This window comes from Pinus tabuliformis, chromosome J (assembly GCF_031772625.1).
Source record: "Pinus tabuliformis cultivar Carrire ecotype Pingquan chromosome J, CPIR1, whole genome shotgun sequence".
Lineage (NCBI taxonomy): Eukaryota > Viridiplantae > Streptophyta > Pinopsida > Pinales > Pinaceae > Pinus > Pinus tabuliformis.
Genome location: NC_142295.1, coordinates 1,037,761,700 through 1,037,771,471, shown reverse-complemented (window position 1 = coordinate 1,037,771,471; position 9,772 = coordinate 1,037,761,700).

The following is a 9,772-nucleotide window of genomic DNA, read 5'->3' as shown; positions in this document are numbered from 1 at the left end:
TATCTAGTCTTTTCCAATCATCAGTCAATCTAGTCTCTTCTGGTATCGTGGGGCAAGGCCTGCAGCTTAACGGCCAGTAATCTGCTTCTGCAGAAATTTTGTACCATATTTTGTTTTTTGTTAATATCAAAGCTTACTTACAAAAAAAAAAGAATGTTACAGGCTATATATTGATAAAAAAATGTCTTAGAAGGTCTCAAGTAACAAAAATATTGATCAACACGATAATAGCACATCAAAAAACGCAAAGAATGGAAGTTCATCGTAAATTCCTTACAAAATTAATATGTTTGAGCTATATGTAAGTTTAACTAATATGTATTGGTTGGTGTGTGTCATGCAAAGCTGCAAAATGAATAAGGTCAATAATATTATTTCTAATCTAAGTGCAGAAGATCATAAAATCCTCATATAAAATTTGTAAAATGATGAATCGGGTGAATGAAAAAATACTATCAATATGAGTTTTTTTTTTTATTTTGTATTAATAATATACTCAATAATATTAGATAATATGTTTCAAACAATCTATTAATTCATATATTTTTAATGTTCTACAAGGAGAAACAACGAAATAAAAGATCAATGTCGTTTTAAGAAGAAAAAAATTATAGAAAATGTAAATCATGATGAATTGGTCCCTAGATCATTTGGAGGTTAATGAAAGAGGGAAATATTTTTACAGAACTATGAGGGATCTAGTGGAACGAACATATAGACGTACTTTCCATTTACAATACAAAAATCAATCTAATGATTCTAAGAAACAAATCATATCTAAACTACATGAAGTGTTTTCAGAGAAATGGTCAATGAGACATGTTAGACTTGTAATAGCAAAAAACATACAGCGACAAAAAAGAATCCTTCAAAAAGTAATATTCCTAATTGTATAAAATGATTTTCAAGAATTATATGTATATATTACTACAAACCATTCATTTATTAATATTGGTTTTGTTATATTTAGTTTTCATATATCATTATAGAAATAATTTATTACTTTTTTCAGGAAGATTATGAAAATCCCATATGATCAACACGCTGATATGTGAAACATATCAGTAGGAATGTCCAAAAAAGTGTAAAAGGAGATGATCAAATAAGTGGACATAATTTCATCACAAGAGAAGCGATCTCAACAACAATGTGCTTCAAATGTATGTAATCATGATTGACTTTGTACATATAAAAAAATAATTTAGCATTAAATATTAATTTTCAAGTATTTTCTTGTAGAAAATCAAATAAATGGAACTCATTCAGCACATAAAATAGGACGATAAGGAAGAAAATGGTTGATTTCAAAATTTGTGAGTAATTGTTAATATTTCCTTATAACAACTCAAGGTTTCATTTTTGTATATTTTAAGTTGTTTTACAACAACCATTCTTGAATGTCTTAAAATAGGTGCTAACATACAAAGAAGAGACATCGAAAGAATCGATTGATATTGGGCTAAATAAGGGTTGTGAGTATATGTTGACATATCAAAAATTAATTGTGGAATTTGTAAGTATCTGTGTTGTTTTAATTCTCTGAGTTTATAATTAATAGAACGAAAAATATTTTATATTAAATCTATGATTTATAATGGGGTTTAAAACATGCAGGAAACAAAGTATGGAACTATGTCAGCAGAAGACTTGGTTCAACAAGGAATGAGACTTGGTTTTGAAACCATGTGCACAGTTTATGAGTCACTTCTTGCTATGGTACATTTATATTCTATTTAAATTCATGTATATTATTTATTTCAATTTTCATTATTCTCACCAATGTGGATACACTCATTACACTTTATTTTTTTATGTTTGCATATGGAACATGAGCAAGAAGAGGAAACAGTCGATGAAATCAACAAAATATTCATCCAAATAACTCCTGTCGTGGAGGTAACTTGAGCACTAACAACAGTTCTAATGAAGAATGATGATCTATCTGCATACCAATGCAAGCTATTGTATTTTTTGAAATAATTGTTTGTTGAAAATCATACATTTTGTTTAATGTAATGGACATAGTGTCCCAATTGAAAGACAATGGGTTACCAATAACAATCCCATTTTGTATTACAAAGAACCTCTTATTGATATATATTAAAATACATTTTAATTTATTCTATTGTGTTATCCAATGTCGTTGTGAAATGTTACACCATCGATTAAATAGATGCTTGATTAAATATTATAATGAAGAGATGTGAAATACAAAAAAAAAAAAAAAAATCCCAAAAATTTATTTTATTGTGTTATCCAATGTCGTTGTGAAATGTTACACCATCAATTAAATAGATGCTTGATTAAATATTATAATGAAGAGATGTGAAATACAAAAAAAAACAAAAATCCAAACATCATATATAAATACATTAATCAAATTTTAATTTATATGAATATTGTTATAAGATATATATATATACGATGAATATCAGATTTTAAAAATTACAATAATTGCACTGTCACAGGTCGATGTTTCCAAAAAAAAGAAAATCTCATTCAAAAAATTGGTGTACCTATAACATAAAAAAGCATCGATGCATATAAAATCATCATGAAGACATCTTTTTCCATTCCCGGTGCCTTTTAATAAAATGAGAGAACCAATGTGTTTATCACTTCAAGCACTGATCTTGTTTGAGATTAACGCTTCGGTACAATGTAATTCTTAACACACCAATGCTTTCATACAACTAACTCCCCGATGCCACAAAATATTATTTCAAGCCTGGTGCTTTATGAAAGTTGACAACACCTATCCTTTTGTATAAATTTTGTATTGGGGCCTTTGTACTAACAATACACATCTGTGTTGCGAGTTTGAAAAAAAATCATCGGTACAACAATTATTTTTTGTGTGCCCCGGTGTCATTCCTTAGAAGAATGCCCCAGCGATTTTTTATTTCTTAGCATCGGTGTGGTATATATTACGCACCAGTATTATTTTCATTCAACGCCTCAATGCTTTTAGTTATGTATGTTGCCCGGTGCTTTTATGTATGTAAAACACCAATGCTACTTGTTCCATTAAACAAACCGTAAAAAAAAAACATCTGCTAGAAACTTCAGCCACCCAATTTTTTTCATTTGTGATTAAGTTTCGTTAAAAACTTTGCTAAAACATCCACTATCCCAAACAAATGTTTTAGTGGATGTTTTTTTGTCAATTTTTTTCCAATTTTATAACACTAAAAACCTTCGTTATAACCTCCGCTAGAAGGTATTTTCCTTGTAGTGTCTACAAGGATTGTAGTTGGGAAAACACGTTTACAACTGAACCTTTCTCCATCGCTTTGGTTGTTATGAAACCAGCTCATAAAAAGATAGAAAAGATAGATCAACGCCTTAGAAATTCAGCCTCTTCGAGGGGGAAACCTCCTTTACATTACATAAATGAACAATTCTTGAATGATACAAATGACAAAACCTCCTTTCTATATATAGGAGTCTAAGGAGTCACAATATAACCCAGCCGACCTAACAATAATAATATAAAGCCACAAAAATAACAATAGAGGGATTCTATGGGGCACGGTAATAACAATATGCGGGCAATAGGGGCACAACAATATTAATAAGGGATACAACTACAATAGTAGTGGGGTAATCACTAGTATTATAGGGACCTAACATGCCCCTCTCCTTCAAAAAAGTGTTGTCCTCAACGCTTGAGTAGTTCTTAATGCTTCTGTATAAAATTCTCATCCTCCCATGTGGAATCTTCAGCGGATAAGTTCTTCCATTTTATGAGATACTCCGAAATTGGTCGATTTTATAGCTGTTGATTTCTTGTCTCTGTGACTGCTTCCGGTTCCAATATAAGTTTTCCTTCCTCATCAAGTTCTAGCAATATTGTTTGAACTGGGAGCTTATCACCTATAACCTTATTTAAGCATGAAACATGGAAAACCGGGTGCACTCGAGAAGCTGCAGGAAGCTCCAATTTGTATGCCATAGTACCAATCTTTTGCAACACCGTGTACGGACCATAATACTTTGGTGATAATTTATTATCATTCTTAGCTTGCTTTAGAGACATTTGTTTATATGGTTGTAGCCGTAGGAATACCCAATCACCTACATCAAAACTTCTTTCACTGCGATGTTGATCTGCCTGTTGTTTCATTCTATTCTATGCCAACACGATGATATCATTTAAGAGTTGGAGGACTTGTTGTTGATGTTCGATGTGATGTTCCACTGCTTGAACCTTAGAATTTTCTCTTAAATATGATGTGATGGATGGTGGCTGATATCCATAAAGTGCCATAAATGGGGTCATTTTTGTTGCTGTATGGAAGCATGTGTTATACCACCATTCAGCCAGAGGCAACCATTTGACCCATTTTGTCTGTTTATCAGAGACAAAGCAACGAAGATATCCTTCCAAACATTTGTTTACTATCTCAGTTTGCCCATCAGATTGAGGATGATAAGATGAGCTATGAACTAACTGAGTACCAAGACAAGAAAATAATTTTTTCCAAAAATTTCCAGTGAAGATGGAATCTTTGTCACTTACAATAATCTTTGGATTTCCATGTAGCTTTTGAATTGTTTCCATAAATGCAGTAGAAACTATACTGGCTTTAAATGGATGTGATAATGCACAAAAGTGTGCATACTTGTTAAGTCTGTCAACTACCACCATGATGACACTCTTTCCCTTAGACATGGGTAAACTTGTGATAAAACCCATTGAAACCTCCTCCCAACATTGGCTTGGAATGGATAAAGGTTGTAATAGACCCGAGGTCTTAAATGTTTCAACTTTATTTTGTTGGAAAACCAAACAATCCGCCACAAACTTTTGAATATCCGATTTAAGGCCATCCCAAAAAAATCCTTTTTAACCCTGTGGTAAGTTTTTAAAAATCCTGAGTGCCCTCCTAAGGGAGAAGTGTGCAATTCCATAAGAATATTTTGTTTGAGTTGGGAATTCTTACAAAGGTATAAGCGATCTTTGTACCATAACGAATCATTTTGCCAGCTAAATGTATCAGATGTACTGGAATCTTGTTGTAAATTTCGAATAAGTGCCCACACTTCTTCATCATTCTTCCATTCCCCCCTTGCTTCGTTTATCCAATCTGGTTGGATAATAGAAATGGCACACAAAAATGCTTCCACATCCTCATCCTTTCTTGAGAGTGCATCTGCCACCACATTTTGCTTCCCTTTTTTGTAGATGATTTCAAAGTCATAACCCAACATCTTTGTGACCCACTTTTGTTGCTCTTCAGAGGATAATCTTTGTTCTAAAAAGTATTTAAGGCTATCATGATCCGTTTTTACCTTGAAGTGTCTTCCCATTAGGTAGGGTCACCATTTCTTAAGTGCATGTAGTATTCCCAACATTTCCTTCTCATAAATAGCTTTGTGTAAAAACTTTCCCTTGATTGGACGACTTTGAAAAGCAATGGGTCTTTCATCTTGCATTAAAACAACACCAATTCCATTTCCTGAAGCATCACATTCCACAATAAAGTTTTTTGTGAAGTCTGGCGTAGCTAATACCAGTGCTTGGAACATTTCCTTTTTAAGATGTTCGAAGGCCTTTGTTGTTTCCAAAATCCATGAAAATGCATCTTTCTTCAATAATGTTGTTAGAGGTGCTGCTATTCTCCCATAATTCTTAACAAACTTGCGATAATACCCTGTCAACCCGAGAAATCCTCGCATATGCTTTATGGATGTGGGGATTTTCCATTCCTTAATGGCTTTTATTTTGCTAGGTTCTACCTTAACTCCTTCATGAGATACAATATGAGCCAGATATTCCACCTCTTGTACTCCAAAGAAACATTTGGATCTTTTTGCATATAATTGCTTCTCCTCCAATAGTTGTAGCCAACATGTTCAACATGATCCTTCCAAGACTTGCTGTAGATTAGTATATCATCAAAAAATACTAACACAAATTTTCTAAGGAAGGGTTTGAAAATGGAATTCATCAAACCTTGAAATTTAGAAGGTGCATTGGTAAGGCCAAAAGGCATGACCAAAAATTCATAATGACCCTCATGAGTTCTAAATGTTGTTTTTTAAATGTCTTCAATCTTCATTCTGATTTGATGATATCCTGAACGAAGATCCAACTTGGTGAAGTAAATTGATCCATGCAATTCATCCAGTAATTCATCAATGACAGGAATGGGAAACTTATCTTTAATAGTGAGCTTGTTGAGCTCCCTATAATCCGGAACATGCACCATGATCCATCCTTCTTGTGCACCAATACTACTGGAGCAGAGAAAGAACTTTGACTAGGTTGAATTATACCAGCCTCTAGCATTTCTGCAACCATACGTTCAATTTCACTCTTTTGGGGATAGGGATATCTGTATGGCCTGATGTTTGGAGGAACACTTCCTGGAATCAGATGAATAGCATGATCATGATCACGAATAGGTGGGAGACCTTTGGGAGTCTCAAATACCTTGGAATGATTGTCCAAGAATTTTTGGAGATCTGGAGAAATAGATGATTCCGATGTGGAAACATCTAGCGAACATAATTGTGCAATTACACCTCTTTGTTCCTTTTTTAGAAGCTTTTTCATACCGTTAGAGTTGATTATCTTTCCCGGTTTCCCTGCAATACCCCTTAATTCAACTTCCTTTCCTTCCACATAAAATTTCATGAAAAGTTCTTTAAAATTAAAAGCTATTGTACCCAAGGATTGTAGCCATTGGACTCCTAGTACAACATCAGCACCTCCCATTGGAATGGAAAGCATTGGGCTAGTCAATACATATTCTCCCATGGATAGCTTGATATTATGGCACTTTCCAGAGCAATTTATTGTTCCTCCATTTGCAACCATCACTTGACACTCTGGTGCTAGATATAGGAAGCAATTCAATTCTTTTGCTACCTTACAATGAATAAAATTGTGGGTACTTCCTAAATCAATCAACACTATTACCTTTTTCCTCTTGATTTGTCCTTCTATCTTGATGGTTTGAGGAGTGGTAATTCCAGCCAATGCATTACAAGATATGGTCGGATTCATTTCTTCTTTATCTAGGCTTTGTTCCTAAAGTATATCCTCTTCTTTTGACCTTTCTTGCTCCTTTTCTTCTTCCTCTTCACAATCTATGTAGAATAATTTCTTCTCAGCACACTTATGACCTTTAGTGTATTTGCTATCACAACTGTAACAAAGCCCTTTTGCTCTTTTTTCTTCCAATTGTTGTGGTGTCAACCTTATAGGTTGTGGAAGACTAGGGAAAACAACACTTCCATCTTTATAGTTGTGAGTGGTATGCTTCCTGGTTGCCATAATTTTGCTTTCCATTTTTCTTGCTAACCTGAATGCCTTCTCTAATGAATCAAGTTCCCAAAGGCGAACATCATGTTGGATATTATCCTTTAAAGTCCCTATGAACACATCAATCCTATGCTCCTCTGGAATATTTTTTAATGTTCAATTTTTTGAACTCCTCAATGTGCTCCATTATTGAACCCTTTTGTTTGAGACTTATCAATTGGCTAAAAAAAGTGTTTCTTTTTATATCCTCATAATGTGCTGTCAATTCTTCCATAAAAATTTCCCAAGTGATAATTTGTTTACGAAAGCAAATCCATTGATACCATACAACTAATTTGGTTCCAAATATAAAGTTGCAATACGTACCTTTTGTATGTTTTGCACATTATTGAGATCGAAAAATTGCTCTATCTGTAATATCCATGTTGTGGGATCCTTACCATCAAACTTCCTCATATCAATTTTTTGAATATGGTGGGTCTTCGATCCAACATTAGAGTCTATGAAATCATGATTAACATTTCTTTTGTTCTCATCATGAGTTTCCTTTACTACCCTTTCACCATTAGTAAGCATTTCCTGTAGAAAATTTGTCAAACTGTCTTCAAATCTTCCATGCCTATCTTCAAATCTTTCATGCTTGTCTTTAAACAATCCATCTTAGCTTCTACATATTTCTTTAAACCATCCATCTTAGCTTCTACATATTTCTTTAAACCATCCATCTTAGATTATGTTGCTTTTTTTGCAAGTGATAGTTGTTGCACTTGGTCTCGTAATTTTGATATATCATGTTGCATTTCTTCCTCTTCTTCATGAGTCATGCTAGAGATTTCAGGTTGCCTACTAGGTGTTTTCATTTTCTTTCCTCGGGGCATCAATTACCAATAATAATGCTTTATTATGCCCTTTGAATTCCTTCAAACTAATTTTTCAAACCAAATTTATGCAAAAATTTAAAAAAAAAACTACACACCTTTTTTCACTTTGTAGGAGCTTGATATTGAATCTGATGTATCTCTATAATTTCATATCACCTAGCTCTGAAATTGAAATCTACAGTGTCCCTCTGCGTCCTCTTTCCAATGCCACCAGTCTGATCCAAATTGGATTCTCCAGGGAAGAGTTATGCCAAATCTCCCACAATGACCTGATTATAGACTAGTTCAGTAGAGCGAACTTGTACGACGTGCCACGAGTCACTGTTTCAACCTTTGGCTCTGAAAAAATATATACAAGAAACTACAGTCCGTCCTCTTTCTATACCTTTTTATGAAATTTCAATCTGATTCTTAGAGAGAAAGTTATGATGATTTTCCCTAGGTCACCTGTTTGGGATGTAATTCAGGAGTCTACACAAAAGCCAACTTCCTCGGATCATATCTCCGCAAATATAGCGCTAAAAACTCTGAAATTGGGACCCGAGATTCAGTGAGATTTCGTCTCAAATGGTTTTTTTTTTTTTTTTTGCTTCTGAAACATCGCAAAAAAAAAAAAAAAAAAAAAAAAGCTATAGCAAAAATTCCACGATGACCTATTTGGAGCAGCGAAACCCTAAAATCCAAAGCTCTGATACCAAATGTTATGAAACCAGCTACAGAAAGATAGCAAAGATAGATCAACGCCTTAGAATTTAGCCTCTTCGAGGGGGAAACCTCTTTTACATTACATAAATTAACAATTCTTGGATGATACAAATGACAAAACCTTCTTTCTATATATAGGAGTCTAAGGAGTCACAATATAACCCAGTCGACCTAACACTAATAATATAAAGCCACAAAAATAACAATAGAGGGATTCTATGGGGCACAGTAATAACAATATGGGGACAATAGAGGCACAACAATATTAATAAGGGATACAACTACAATAGTAATGGGGTAATCACTAGTATTATAGGGACCTAACACTGGTGCATTCCATCCACAATATATGGTTGTAGTCATTGTTTATTGCAAAGTTTAACTTTTGGAAAGAGTAACACCTTGTGTTTTCAGGTTGGCAATTTATTTCTATCATACCTGAGAGCCCTCTCTTCTTAGGTAGTTCCATTCTTCCTCTAAGGTTCACCACCCTTCTTTCTCTCTTAGGCTCGCCAATTATCCCCTTCCCTTGCTCAATTTCAATTCTCTTTTTTGTTGGGTTATTGGATTTTGTCTCTTCTATGTCATATTTCTCTCTCCTCTAGAATGGTGTAGTTTCAATGAGAGAAATCCTCACCAATATATAGGTATTTCACTTCTTTGGTCTCCTCTAGTCTTTGCAGGGTCACATCTCTCTGAACTCTCTTTTGAAACCCCCGCCCGCCCAGCACCGCCTCCCTCCCCCTTCAACTTGGGCCTTGCTATGGGCCATTGTTACATATTTCACCTCACTATCCTATCTCCCCTATCTCACTCCTAAGTCTCTCTCCTCATCTCCAAGAATGACTTCAAACATCATGAAACATGTACGCCCCATTAGTGAGCTCATATTGATTTTGGGGCATCATATTAT